The following is a 15,995-nucleotide window of genomic DNA, read 5'->3' on the forward strand; positions in this document are numbered from 1 at the left end:
AGAGTGAGGGCGGCCTCTGCGCTCTCAGTGGCGCCCGATCCAAAAGCGTCTAAAGTCAGAAGGCCATCGGCATGTACGTCCCCTTTAACGCCGCGCCACCGACCCCAATAAACCCCAATTAAGAGGCCAACACTTAAAGTGCAAAAACAGCCAATTCTGAAAAACAGCTCGGACATGGAGGACAATCCTTCCTAACCCCCCCTCCTAGGAGTTTCTCCTTTATGGAAAGAATGAACAAAGGTAGAGTTGTTGAAGGTTAATCAGGCTGGGTCTTTACAGCCCCAGGTTGTTATCAGTACAAAGCAGCCCGGAGTAATTGGCAACCCTTTCATCCCCCCTGCTCATTAAAGACCCTGGCTCCATCTCTAATTGGAATGACCCCACCACGATCTCAGCACCAGCCGGCCCAACGGCGAATCAATGAGGCTTCAAGCTGCTGCTACAGTGCACGGACCACTAGTTAACCCGCCCCACCCATCAACCCCGGCTGAATAAAGACACCAGTGTCTCCGGTGGGAGTGGGAGAACGACGTTTTGATCCCGCCGGTGCAGAAACAGCCATCCTGAAATTGATGATTTCCTGCGAGATGAAAGAGTTTCTGTCTGGTTGCTGAAATGTTAAAAGTGATGACAGACATTTGAAGCTCTACCTTCCCTCTAGCTTCACTTTTACCCCCCTTCTATCTGCTCCCTGCGCAGCATCCCTCCCTCCTTCCAGCAGTTTATTTGCATGGTATCCATCATGAGGGAGAGAGAAGCTCGTTTGCTGCGGGCGTAATTAAGCAGGATGATAGAAGATAGTTTTCCTCCCCTTGGCAAGTCTGGACATTCTTTGAAGTTCCTGTAAATGGAGTTTTTGTGAAACTTCTTGGGGGAACGTATGCATGGTAAACAGGCGGGCTGTGAGGTGGACCCGCTCCCTGAGGGAGGAGGAGAGAGATCGGGCTTGTTTACTGGTTGAAGTGTTAAATACTTCCCTGTTTATGCTACCATCCTCCTCACAGGCCGGCTCCTGAATCAGGACGCTCTTTGATGCGAGGAATGATGTTAAACGTGTTGGAGCGACATAAAAGAGGCAACAAAGCTCGTTTCCACGGAGCGGTCCATATAAAACCTACCCGTTAAGACGGACCGAACCGTACCACTTCTGGACTCCAGTTGGTTGGAGGTCCGGCACATTCTCACTCCTGACTCGTCATATATGGACGCATGGTTCGGGCCCCCTCCACGACCCTTGAAGTTTTGGGTGTCCCCAACTCGTCGTTTTTTAACGTGCTGGCTGTTCTCATTAAACTAGGGGTCCTCAAACCTCGAGACACAGTACCAGAACAGTACTGGGTAAGGGTAACAGGACTGGACAGTCTAGTTCAGGTTAGGGTTAGGGACCCGGTACTAGACGTGGAACCCAGTTAGGGTTGGAGTTCTGCTACCAGGTAACTAGTACTGGTACAGTAAACCTAACCCGGTACTGGGTCCCGAGTCTGGGTCCACTGGTATTGGGTCAGGATTAGAGTCACAGCACTCTAACCTGGTGCTGGGTACATTGTAGTGCTGCCACAAACGATTATTTTAGTAGTCGACTAATCATTGATTATTTTTACCGGTTAGTCGACTAATCGGGACATGCATTAAGTGGATGTAAAACACACATTTTAACCAACATTAGCTTTAAGCTAACCAAAGACTGTATATATAGCATTACCTGTGATAATGCTAGTGTGAATTCTGTAAGCTGAATTTGGCCGCTGAGGATGCTAGTGATGATAGCTGAAGATGCAGAAATTGATAGCAAAAAAAGCTAAGTTGATAGCTGAAATTGCTGAAGCTGATAACTAGCTAAAATATTAATTAAATGTCAAATTAGCCTAAAAAGCCGAAACAAATCCTAAATTAGCCAAAACAACTAGCAAGTAGCTGAAATACAAGCTAATCTCCAAATTAGCCTAAAAAAACTGAAAAAAAATCCAAAGTTAGCCAAAACAGCTAGCATGTAGCTGAAATATTAGCTAAACTCCAAAATGGCCTAAAAAGCCTTAATAAATGCCAAAATAGTCCCAAAAGCTAGCATAATGCTAATATAGCTTTCAACTTAACCACACTCTGACTCCATATAATATAAAGTAACGACTAATCGACTATTAAATTAGTCGTCGACTATTTTAATAGTCGATTAGTTGTCGATTAGTCAACTAATCGTGGCAGCCCTAGTTCATTGCATTTCTGAGTATTTCTTTGATCAAGTCGTTGTGATTCAGGAGCAGACAAAAAAAATCTGTTTGCAAAAGCTTGTAGAAGTGATGCAGGCGCTACAGTCGGCAGGCCACAAACTCCCTCCTCTGTTGTTTAATCTGGGAAAAAAGTTTGATTTGATTCCATTTGGACGCATCCACTTGCAGACAAATATCTGTCTGCAAGTGGATGCATCTAACTATTTATATTTGTGTTTCACTGCTAATGCTAGTTTGGGGCTGGAAGCTAGTAGGAGAGTGCGTAAACAGAGGGATAATGGGAAATAGGAGCGGGCTCACAACTGAATGACACATTTCTAATGAACTTCTGCTGCTCTGGAGAAACTATGTCCTAGAAAACGACATCATTTTGGCTAAAAACTTCATAATTAAAAGATGATTTTGGTTGATTTTGATGAGTGGGACTATTTTCTATTTCAAATGATGTCGAGTTGCTACGAGAAAGAAGAAGAACATTGGCGTGACACCCAGCAATGCTCTACTTCCCTGATTAAACAGGCAGCGATTCCTTGTAGAAGGGAAGGGATGCTGTTTTCTGCTGTGGCAGGAACACGCTCTGTGATTAATGCATCACCCAGTAAGATGAGCCAGCCTCTAGCGTGACGCAGGACCAGCGCTGGCCTTTGGCGTTTTGACCGAGACGACGACTTTTCTGCCTGAAAAGCAATAATGAAACTCCTCTACTGGATGGAGCTTCTGCCTCGTCACAACACTTGGAGTTTCTCTGCTAACTGTGAGGCTGACGACCTCCGTGCATGACGCTCCCCGTCTTTCGGCCCAGTAAAAGCTCCACGGCAGAGGTCTGCTGGTTTAATTAGAGACCCGCTGTGAAGTCATTTCATTATTGTGCTGGTTTTATGGGAGCAGAAGTGGGCTAAGATTTTCCTGTCTCAACACAGAGACACTGATGTCATTCCTGCAACACAGACTGAAACAAAAGCCGGCCTATAAAACAAACTTCTGCTTCAATTATCTTCAGAAAAAAAAGCAACAACTAACTGTAAATCCTGAAGCTGTTCTTGCTTTTATTTGTGGTCACGCTTTATTTTATGGAAAAACCTTGTATGAAAAGAGCATGTTCTGAACCCCAACTTGAGATCTATTGATGTGAATATGCATCAACCCACTTCTGCTACAGAATTACCTTCATTTACTATTTAAATGAAAGCAAAAACACAAGAAAATACTTTTGTGTTCATTCCTGAAAATAAATCAAAAGGTCAAAAATATGATTATAGATAGAATAAAATATTGAATCTGAATGTAAGAAGACATTTCTGGTTTAAAATTTTAGCTGTGGACTAAATACAAACAAAACAAATGTTCTTTTTAGTGTTTTTTTGCATGTTTTTTACATATTTTCCTCATAATGGAAGACATATATAAAATAATTTACAATTAAACAGTATTTTTAATGTTTTTTTCATTCAAATCATGTTGGATCAGAAGTAAATGAAAACTCATGGATTGAAAAAGCTTGGGTTTGTTACAGCAACTGCCATGGGCGGGGCCATAGCCTCCCTTCTCGGATATAGTTCTGAAGCATCCACTTGGCGATAAACTAACGTCTAACATTAGTTAGACACCACTAACGTCTTTATTTTCCTCATCTGAGCTGCTGTCTGGCTCCAAACCGTTTGGAAAGCTCCAATATTGCTCGCAGTTTTTTTTGTTTGTTTGGTTTGTGAGGCATTATAAGCTAGCAGGAGAGAGTGTAAACAAAGGGCTGATGGGAAATTAGCGGAATAGTAAATCTTTAATGCCAAAAACATATCTTAAAAAAACGAAAAAAAAGACCACTGGGAACGATTTTACAATAGAAAAATATATAGTCCAAGTGGGACTTTAAAGTTGTCAAATCTCCCAACCTTTCCAAAATACTACATTTATAAGAACTTTTACTCCTACAGAACCATTCAGAATGAATGAAAGCCTTCAGAGAGATGTAAAAATAAAAGTTTTTATCATTAGATATTGATTATTTTCAACCAACACTGTTTACTGTCAGATTTTGCTAGTTAAATTATCCAGTTCTGGATTTATAACATGACTAATAGTCATAATAATCTGATGTTCTCAATCCAATTACTTCTGTGTTCTGATAACCAGATGTAGATTTTTCCTAAATATCAGATCCACCCTGTATTCACCTTTATCTTACATATTTTATAATAGGGTTGGGTTGATAAAATCAATTAACTGGTTATAGTTGATCTAAGCTTAATAGATTAACAATCGATTCATAAAAATATGGCTCGATTTAGCACTTAAAGCTAAAGTCCGCTACCTTGATGCTAACGTTTTATGGAATTTTTCCATAGGATGGCTAATGCTAACGCTCAGTCAACGTGAACATAAATTAATGACTGAATGAACATCTTTATAAACTCACATTCAGGAATTTTCCAAAATATCTTAAGGATTTTTTTTAAATAATCATATGTAGTCTAAGGCACAGTTATTTTTATTAAACAAAAACATGGATAGAAAAAATGCTCATTCTTTGCTTATTTTTCTTGAAAAAAGTCTATTGCCATAGCACAAGCTCCACCTAGAGGCCAAACTGAAACGCCCTCCAGGAGAGGCAGAACAATGTTTACAATGTTAATGATCTGAACATTTTTGTTAAAACTCTTTTTGAGGAACCGTGTAACACTGTATGAAATTAACAATCTCATTATTTCACAAATACATTTTACAGTATGAACTGTATCAGATGAATGTAAATATATTCAAAACATATAGTATATTATTAATGTATTTCATTCATTTCATGTATTGTATAAGTCACATGACCGCAAAGTAGATTTGCGTTGTTTCTTGCAGTAAACAAACATTTTACGTTTATTAGCAGACATTTTAATGAGTGTTGCAGGGAACAGACAGGGGAGGGGGTTCATTCAGAGGGGCGTGGCTCTTAAAGAAACAGGAACTTCACATTTAAATCTGATCATTGATGTTCATGCAGATCAGAATCGTCTGGGGTTTTTTTTCTTCTAATAAATCCAGATTTCTTTGGTTTGTTGCTTTTTTTTTGGTTCGTTCATCCTGAAAAAAAAAAGTTTAAGTCCACCAGGGTGCAGAGGAATGATAGTGGGGGTCATAAAGTGAATTAATAGCAAACAAACTGTCACATTTAGTAAAAACTTTGTCTTCCAAATTAAGTAAATTGGAGAACTAAAGATTTGCTCTGGAGTTGCTCCTATTTCTGCCTTCCTGTTCACACAGCAGGAGCTGCAGCCGACTTCCTCTTTTTTCTCCAAGCAGTGAAGGAAACATCTCCAATGAAAATAAAGTTAGTGGGAAAACTACTGCTGGAGCAATAAATGTTCAATTTGACTGTTCGCCTGCTCAACATCTCAGATCGAGGCCAACGTCTCGTTTTTGACAGATAACTCATCTGAGTCTCACTGCAGATGAAAGTTTGAATAACATAAACTTTGTTTTAAAGTAGCTGAATCTGATTTTCTATTAGAAATAAGTAGCTTTAACCCTTTAAAAACAGGAGCTCCAGTGTTTATGTTCTTTGATGTACTGTAACTTTTCAACCGTTAACACGATAAAAAAAGAGACGTCAAGCCACTTTTCTCCTTAAGAATCTACTGGAATTATTGTGTTAACGGTTGAAAAGTTACAGTACGTTAACATTTAGCGTTAAAATATACATCATAATGTATCAATTTTCCAAACACATGGATGCTGGAGCCTATCCAAGCTACTGTTAGGTGAAGGTGGGGTACATCTTGTATTGTTTGATGATGATGTTTTTTTTGTTTAAGAGGAAAGATGGGGCTATATTAAAAAAAAATACAAGAAATATCATTAAGATGTTGAAAAGAAGTAACTAAAAGGTTCTCACCCCCATACTCACCTGGATCAAACTAGTTTCTAAACTAAAATAAGTCGCATGCACAGCGCTACCATCACCAGAAGTAAAGAAATCTACAAAATAAAGTGTCAGTAAGGCTTCCTGTTTTCAAAGTAAAACAATAAAGTATTTTGTTTTTGTGGTAGAAAAAATTGAGACTTACTGAAATAAGTGCTGAAAAAATCTAATTTGCTTTAACACCTGAGCTTTAGCTCCATTCTTTTGATTCCTGTAACTTTATAACAATTTATAAATTAATTCCAGCAGGTTCTAATGCAGAGAAAAGCAGCTTTTCACCAATATACAATACTTTGAAAGTAAAGTGCTGCAGAAGTTTAAGGATGTCAAAACTGGAAAACATTTTCAGGATTTGCTGTTAAATGATTAAAAACAGCAGTGATGTTTAGGTTTTGTTTACTGCTGAAGTTAATGAAAAAATCTTGTTTAAAGTCACAAATACCATTTCTTTCTGTCTAAATGTTTTTATAAGTTCTCCTGTTCTAAATAAAAGTATAAACGATGGTGATTTAATACATATAATTTTAATTTAATACATCCAGCTAAAAGACATCATAACACGTATTATATTAAAATAAGAATGGTGGTTCGTTGCTTCGTTAAACTCTGCGGGTCCAGATCAGAAAACAGTCTGGGGTCATTCCGGGTCCTGATGAGGGTGTTAATGATGCCAACACTTCATTAATAGAGGCTGCGCATTAAAACAAGTTTATAACGGCAGCTTCCTCGCTCTCCATTCAGGAGTTTGTTGTGCTCATTACTTTTAGGGTTTTTCCACTAGCCCGAGCCGGCTTTCTTTATGTCCCTCATGCTGAGCCGTGTTGTGAGAATGTGCGTTTGTTTTTGCAGGAGATTTCTGCTCTTATTGTCGTTCCACTGCGGTGGGAAAGAGAGAGCCATCTGTCTTTCATCCGAGCTATTTTCTATATGTGCTAAAGCGCTAATGTATCAGGAGGGCTGCACGCCAGACTCAAACGGTGCATTCATTACAGTTTACCGCTCCACCACAGAGCCACATACAGCTCACTCCTGTAGTGAACTTACAGTACAGTCCAAATATACCCCTTTCTCACTATATGCTGGCACACCAGAGTTTGTTTTATTTGGTGAACGTCAAACTCAGATCTACTTATTAACGAGGGTCTGATTTGATTAATTGACTGTAGATGAGAACTGGAGCAAGCGAGAGTGATGTAATCCATAGAAAATTGTTAATTTCCTGCTCCAATGAAATAAAAATATTTCACAACATAGACGTCTCCATGTTGGAGCCAGACATCGTCAGTAATGCTACGTTCACAAATACAACTTCCACCGCCGGATGGGGAGGCATTGGCGAAATCTTCAGGATTCCCTGCCGCCGCCCAATTTTTGGGAACATTTTTGGCCTTGTCATTAATGCAGATGATCGCAGTCAGGCGGCCTTCAGGAGTGCAGAATGGCTCGCTTTTTATTTATGCTACTGGGCGGCTGGTGGCTCTTGAAATGGAAGTCCACCTATGACATTTTTTTATTAAAAAAAAAGTTCTTAGTAGTGTTTTACTATGATTATGATGTTTTTAACCAAAATTCTGCAACCTGAATGTCTTAAAAATCCATTTTTCATGTTGATCTAAAGCCTCAGTTTCAAAAATGTGGTTGCTGTCTAGTAGAGCTCTTTAAAATAAACCCAAGCTACTCACTTAACATCATCCATGTTTTCCATGATGTCTTCAAAGAATAAATTCAACTTTGGCGGTTTCTCCGTAGCCGAGGCGTCAAGGTTATAAGCAGTAAATTTGTTGCACGTCAAAAAAGACTCGGCAGACGCGAATTTGCCCCCCCTGCCGCGTCCGGTGTGAATGCAGCATTATTCAACGTTTCTATGGGAACCACTCTCTTCATTCAGGATTGAGCTCGTTGGAAGTTGATTGGAAGTCAATGAAACATTTTAAATGATGGACGTGGGGCCCAGCAAGCTCCACCTACTGTGTTGAAGGCATCTGATTGGCCGTTTGTAACTTGAATAACGAGCAACAAAAAAAGAGGATTAGTAAGAAAATGTTAAAAAAATAAAGATATCAGAACAAGAATGGTTATTATGACAAATAGAATGAGTGAATAACAGCTGTTTATTTCTCTATACAAGTCAATGGGATTTTGACTTCTAGGAGCCACCAGGTACTTCCTGTTTGGAACGCCGGGGGGGGAGGAGTCACTCGCTTCAGTTTATTATATACAGACAATGTGTGCCATCAGCCACTGTACATAATTTTTTTCAATGACTGAGACATAAACATTTAATCGTCCGTAATGAGAGGGAAAAAACACCAATGCCCCCAAGTTAACTTAAGTTACAGCAGTTTTGGGTTTAAAGTTAAAAAAAAAAGACAGCAGGGAGAAAAAACAACAGTTGATGGTCCTCACTGAATAAAATGTGGGCGTCTTAAAGTCCAGAATGGAGCACAGCTTGTGCAGACCCGCCAACAGCTGAGCGCCGTTCATCTCCTCTGACTTCAAATCTCACGACAGCCACAAATCTAACCACCTAACCATCTAAATATCCGTCTTCAAAGTACATCAAGCGTTCCGAAAGAGCAGATTCTGTGGGATGTTTGAGCAGGAGAACCTCTGTAGCTGACACTCTGACTCTGGTCTGAACTCACAGAGCTGAATCTAGCAAGTTTTTTTAAGCATTTTTGGCTAAATGAATAAAATATTCTGAGCTGAAACTGCTTCTTGCTCATTGCTGTAGACTTGGTGAAATGTGACACTTGTGGTCTTCAGTCGACCACAAACATGAACCTCATGGTTAAAGGGTCAGAGCTCAGAACTAAACATGACATCATATGTGAAGATGTTACCTTGGAGGAGAAGGCTGCAAAAACAAGTCTTCAGATTGGACCACAGAGGCAAAGAAACGGGTCGGTTAGCCGCAGATCCTCCAAAGATTCTGCAACGGAAGAACATGCAGATTGACTGTTTTTCTCAGTTCTGTTGTTTACAGAGTGAAGAAGAGGACAAGCAGCTGGTAAAACGTCATGAAACCTGAGGATTCCTTTGCTTCAGAACATCCTCAAACATGTTGCTGTCCCACCAAAATTCTGTTCTTCAGGTAAATCAGATGATCATCACTTCCTTTCTTCAACTGATCTGAATTTGGACATTTGGATAGTCAAACTGAGAACGCTGGAGTCCTCTCTGCACTCAAACGATTATTTCAACACAGGGTTATGGTGTGTAAGCGTTGCCAGTGACACTTAAATACAAAATCGTTAACATACTAAAACTTTTTAATCGTTAACACGATAATTCCAGTAGATTTTGAAGGAGAGCCGCTTTTCTCCTTCAAAATCTACTGGAATTATCGTGTTAAGGGTTGAAAAGTTCCAGTGAATATAGGAATACAAACACTGGCGCTCCAGTGTTAGAAAGCGTACACCAGAGTTTTGAGATTTAAAACAAAAAACAACAACGACAATAATTTTGTCATTAACTATTAACTTAGTTTTCAACTACTCAACAATTAAATTAGTCGTCGACTATTAAATTAGTCATAGATTAAATTAGTCGCCGAATACTCAACTATTATATTAGTCGTCGACTATTAAATTAGTCGTCGACTACAGAACAAATAAGTTAGTCGCCGACCAAATAAATTAGTCGCCAATCACTCGACTATTAAATTAGTCACGATTACTCGAATATTAAATTAGTCGTCGACTACAGAACAAATAAGTTAGTCGTCGACTATTAAATTAGTCGCCAATCACTCGACTATTAAATTAGTCACAATTACTCGACTATTAAATTAGTCACGATTACTCGACTATTAAGTTAGTCGTCGACTATTAAACTAGTCGTCAACAATTAAATTAGCCACCGATTACTCAACTATTAAATTAGTTGCCAATCACTCGACTATTAAATTAGTCACGATTACTCGACTATTAAGTTAGTCGTCGACTATTAAACCAGCCACCGATTACTCGACTATTAAATTAGTCACCGACTACTCGATTATTAAACTAGTAGTCGACTATGAAATTATTCGCTGACTACTCAACTATTAAATTAGTCGTCAACCATTAAATTAGACTAACTTGATAGTCGATTTGGTCGTCGACTAATCCTGGTAGCTCTACTCTGGCACCAGCCTGTGTCCGCTTGACGGACTGTAAATTGACCAGAAAAACTCTGTCACTCATGGATTACTGCAAAAAGTCCCTCAATAAAAACACACAGAGCGGCCTCTATCTCTCAGCACAAACGGAAAAAGTCAGAGCTGCAGTCATTTCTGTCAAACCACAATCCAGAATATTCCACCTTTAGAGGAGGTGGGATTAAAGAGGAGAGCAGTGGGGAGCATGCAGAACCCACACAGGATTCATGGGCCTGCTTTTGTTATTTTACCCTCGGTGTAACCACAGCGGTTTTTATGGCTGGAATATTCAGAATAATAGTGTTTTAGTTGCAGAAGATGAAATGCATTTATTTCTGACAGAGGAAACGACATGCAAGAAACTTTTGATCTTTAAAATCCGCATTTCATCCATTTAGATGGTAAACGATTTATATTTATTTAGCGCTTTTCTACCTTTTTAGAAGGTTCAAAGCGCTTCACAGTCACAGTCCCGTTCCCACACACTCCACTGCCAAACATCTGTAACCACCAGGACTAATGTGGGGTTCAGTGTCCTGCCCAAAGACACTAAGGTTGTCTTTCCATTACACATTTGTGTAAAACTTTTCTAAATTCTAGAAATGTTGAAAAAACAGTCATTTAACAATTCCACTACCTCCATCAAGTCATAATTATGTAAATAAACACAAACCAAATCACACATGAAATATAAACAAATCTTTGATTTACAGCAGATACATTCAAATTCCTGCTACAGCACTAGCGCTCATCATCATCTATCAAAGGAGATGACGGCGTCTTATTCAGGTCATGGAGCGGGAGGCTACATGGGAGGGGCTACGGATGAAGAGATTTGGGGAAATTGTGGTTTTACAGAGGAGCTGTGGATCCAGCAATTCCAAATGACATGCTCAACTTTTGATGAACTATGTGAGGCTGTGGGACCTCTTGTGGCGCCTCTGGTATCCATTTGCTGGTCATGTGACTCATTAAAAGTGTTTCCATTGCAGTTTTACAATTATATCAATTTTGATACATCTCAAAAATCCCCCCCCCTTTCTTTTTTCTAAACTGACATGTTTCCATTTGGCAAATTTAATATCACAAATCCAATTTACAATATTTCATAGTCAATGGAAATGCAGCTACTGACACATGGGTGGATAAAGCGATCCTTCAGTCAGAGGTCGACCACTCTACCTCAGCACCATGGCCGCCCCAAACACCAGAAGCTAACATCAGACTGTATATGACAACTGGACTGAGTGACCCCTCCCACCTGGACAGTAATAATATCAGAACTCAATTGTAGAAAGCAGGTAAAGGGATTAGTATATATTTGTATTAACCATAGACTGTATATCACTGTATATCACTGGACCCCTCCCCCTGTCGTTCCAAACAGGAAGTGCTGGTTCCAAGAAGCCAAAATCCCAAAGACCTCTATGGAGAATTAATGACTCAGTTATTCTATTTGTCAGAATAACCATTCTAGCTTTTTGTAGCGTGTTCTTGATAACACTTATCTTTTATGATTTGTTTTTTTCTTTACTTCAAGTTATTCATGTAAAACTGACCAATCAGATGTCTCAATAAAAGTAGGTGGTGCCTGCTGGCCCCCACGACTAACGTTCAAAGCGTTTGACAAATTTTGTGAGGCCCGCTTTCAAGTGTTAGATGTGTGGACTCTCAACAAGCTCACTCCTGATTGGTGAGAGTGGTTGCCATAGAAACAATGACTTTGACCCATTCCTGTTAACGACATTGGGTTTCAACATGGGAGCGTCCGTATCAAAAAAAAATAAAAAAAACGGCGGCTGAATTGTCTTCATTTGGTTGAAGGTGAAAGTAAAACATTTTCTATGGATGACGTCACACTCACTCAGTCCAGTTCTCATATACAGTCAGTTACTCCATCTGTAATTAGGACGCTGACTGACATTTTTGATAAGGACTGGATCTCTGACATTTGCATCTGATCACATGACATTTGGTAATTTAATTTCTTGCTGCATATCTGAAGCAGTCAGAGCATAGATAAGCGGAATTCCACAACAGTAGCTAGAAGTGAAGAAGATTTCAGATGAAACAAACTCTGAAGAACTGAATCCTGTGATGAACCGAAAGATCACTTTTGAACAAAAAAAGGGAACAGAACTCGTAATAGAGTTTCAAAATGAGCTGAAATGTTTGATTGCTGGTTCCATGAGCAAGGCACCTAACCCCAGAAAGTTCACCGTTGACTTAAAACACATATACTAGTGGTAAAAACATTGACAAAAAGACAAGAGGCAAGACTTCAAAACATGGATACTAATACAAAAAGTTTAAACATTTTCTGCTAAAATCAAATAACATGCAAAAAATACCAATAAAGTGAGTTAAGTTAAAGATTCTGGTTTATTTTCCGATATAGTGAAAATACTGCAATTTATATTTAACAGATTTTTTTATTCGTCATATAAAATCAAGAATATGTACATCATGTTAGAATTTTTTATTGACCAAAAATGTGTTTATTTGATGATGAATCTGCATTACTTCCTGTTATTCCCATAGAAATCTAATTAAAAAAAACTCTGAATGCTACATTTTTTCATTGTTGTCAAGTTCTTTTGTTTGCTGATGACAGCCTGTAATTATTGACAGTTACTCCAACCTGTGTAATGTTGCTTTCCGTGGACTTTTCTGCAAAAGCGTCAGTCAGAACAGAAATACACAAAGCAGAATGCACGGGAGCTGGGTGACAGATAACTGGCTGAAGACGGGAGAGTTCTTCATGCCATATGCTCCTCGTGGTCTCAGCAGACTGACAGGGTGTCAGTGTAACCATGACCTGATTACCTGTCCCCTGAAGCCTGTAATCACTAAAGCCAGCAGACAGGCGATGTTGGTCCTCTGACAGAGAGGATAATTGAAGCTGATGGTACAAGCTGCAAGCCCTTCTAATGAAATATGAAAACAAAGCGCATGGATGGGGCGAACAGACAGCAAATGCATCCACGACAAAGCCTGTATGTCCTGTAAAACACAGACTTACTAGGATTTTTGGAAAAGCGTGGACGGTGACTCCAAAGAGAAAGATTTTTTTTTTAAATAAAATTGTTTTAAAAAAAGTTGATAACTCATCCTGTTTTTCTAATTTTTTTTAGCAAAAAAAACCCCTAAGCTGCTGTAGACCCCCCATCTCTGAGAATACAATTCAAACAACACTAAAAACAATGAAAAAAACTAAGATTAAAAATGAAAAAAGACAAACTTGTAATTTTTTACAAAGGAATTTCACAAGACTCTTGGAAAAAAATTGCAAAAAAATATCTTGTATTTTATTTTTGTGACTTTTTTCAAGTGTTTGGATCTGACATCCGGAGCGTTTCTTCATGCAGAACAACTCTCACATGCTGCCTGAGGGCAGATCAACTGCAATCAGCGCTTGGATTAGCAGAAGCTGCAGCCCTCAGTGAAGGCATCATGCAGGAGAAAAACCCAAACAGGATGGTCTTCATTTAGACCTACAAAACTCAAATTTCTCTACTTAAAGAGTGTTTTCATTATTTTTCTGATTATAAAGGACATATATTAAGAAAATTAAGCTTTAAATGACATTTATTTATTTAAAAAAATAATAGACAAAAATAATGGGGATTAAAAATAAAGATTGTATTTGTTACGTAAATACGCTGGGTGGTCCAAAAGCTTCCTGCTTCGCTCCATTCTGATGCTTGTAGACATATAAATCCATGTTTTCCTCATCCTGGAATCTGGCTCAAAACTGTGCAGCTGATAGCTCTGATATTGCTCGCAACTTTTGTTGACCGCTAACGTTGGCTTGGGAGTTTAATGGGCTGTAAGCTAAGGAGAGAGTATGTAAACAGAGAACTCTCAGTAACAGAGAGTAGAAAAAGAAGAAATGTACTCATAGGGCTGGGTATTGATTATAATTTCCAGAAACGATTCGATTCCCCAAAGCCTGGATCGATTCAATTCTGATTTTTTTTCAATTTTACTTCAATTTAATTAAATTTTGTGTTTACACATTTAGACATATTTGTTTAGATATATATTAATAATCTACAATATGTTAATATACTGTAAAATGTATTAGTGAAATAATAATGAGATTGTTAATAGTATACAGTGTTGCATAATTTCTCAAACCAAGAAGCTCCAACAATTGTTCTGTCTCTCCTGGAGGGCGTTTCAGTTTGGCCACTAGGTGGCGATAGTGCTATAGCATTATACCTTATTAGAGAAGAAGAAAAAAATAAGAGTAAAAACGACATTTTAGACTAAAATGGTAACTTTAAAAAATATTGGGAAAATTTCATACCTGTGAGTTTATAAAGATGTTCATGTAGTCAGCAATGTATGTTTATGTCGACCAGGCGTTAGCATTAGCCGTCCTATGAGAAATTCCATTAAACGTTAGCATCAAGCTAGCGGTCTTTGGCTTTATGTGTTAAATCGATTCATATTTTTAAGTATGACCTTAAAAAAACTGTCAGAGTTTCGATACACATCACAAGTTATCTTAAGCTCTGTAACAATAACAATAACAGCGAGGCTAATAGTGAAAAAACGTCTAACGCAAGATGGTTCTCGCGAGATTTTGTTGTTTTGGTGAGTGAGCTGTACTCCCAACTAGCAGTAGGGGCTGTAAGATGCTAAACAATATGTTTTATTATAAGTAAGTATCGTCCTGACAGTATTTTAAATCGATACGTATCATCCAATGAAGTATCACAATATTTTATTAAATCGATATTTTTCTACACCCTTACTAAATGTAATAATTAAAGGACCACACTTTGAAAATAGATCTAAAGATGATCAGAGTGGGACTTTAGGGTTAAAAAGCTAGTGGACACTAAAATAATGGACTTTTGTTGTTCTGTGACCCCAGAAGTTAATATTCATCATGTCTGATAACTGGTTAATAAAGTTAAAATAGTTCTAATAAAATTTTGATTTAATAAAAAAATTGTTTACAATTCATGGAATGTCCTGAAATAATAAAACTTCCAATGGAAAAACTTTTATAAGATCAAATTATTATTTAAATAACTATTAAAGTCATATGACATAAATGTGTTTCACTAAATAACAACATTTGTTGACACATTTCTCTCTAAAAGCTGTAAAGTGCTGTAAAGTGAAAGTACCGGATCGGTGTCCACCGTCTTCAGCCAGTCTCACGCGCGCGCGCGGACCCACAAGTGCAATAAAAGGACATGATCAAAGCGCCGCCCGCAGAGTTTCGACTCCTGACCCGGCTGTCATGCGCACTGGGAGCGTGAAGAGCGGCAGAACGTGCAGACATCCGCGCGGACGGAGCCTCCATCCACTCACCTCTCTGTCTGTCCGCCTCCCGCTCCTCCGGTCCGTGGTGTTTCTGTCCCGCAGGCTCCAGACTGAAGAGCTCCGCTGTTTGAGGAAACTGACAGACGGGACGAAGCCCCTCCCACCGGAGCGCGCCTGCGCAGTCGACTGCGCGCCAGCACAATACTCCCTGGTGTGGAGTTCAGCACCAAAACAAACCTTATATAACATAAAACCGCAGAACTGTGTCAAGATAATTTAATTACTGTTGAAGAGAGACTTTATTTACATTTAATTTAGCTGCTGTTCCTCGTTTGACCACTGGGGGCTGGTTACAAAACAGAACATTTTCCCACTGACTTCCTGAGAAGTTTACCAATTAACACATGAACAGACTTTTTAAGTTTAAAACTTTTCA

General features: G+C 38.8%; 1 protein-coding gene across 2 annotated transcripts in view; it reads right to left on the reverse strand.

Moving 5' to 3' along the window:
• Positions 1–15,737, reverse strand: part of LOC112161270 (myocyte-specific enhancer factor 2A) — a 47,223-nt gene extending 31,486 nt beyond the window's left edge. For both annotated transcript variants that reach the window (XM_024296336.2, XM_024296335.2), the window contains exons 1-2: positions 15,608–15,737; positions 8,979–9,067 (exon numbers count right to left, since the gene is read on the reverse strand). The gene's annotated coding sequence lies outside the window, so the exon portion shown is untranslated. The remainder of the gene's footprint in view (positions 1–8,978; positions 9,068–15,607) is intronic.
• Between the last annotated feature and the right edge of the window lie 258 nt (positions 15,738–15,995).

This window comes from Oryzias melastigma, linkage group LG3 (assembly GCF_002922805.2).
Source record: "Oryzias melastigma strain HK-1 linkage group LG3, ASM292280v2, whole genome shotgun sequence".
NCBI lineage: Eukaryota > Metazoa > Chordata > Actinopteri > Beloniformes > Adrianichthyidae > Oryzias > Oryzias melastigma.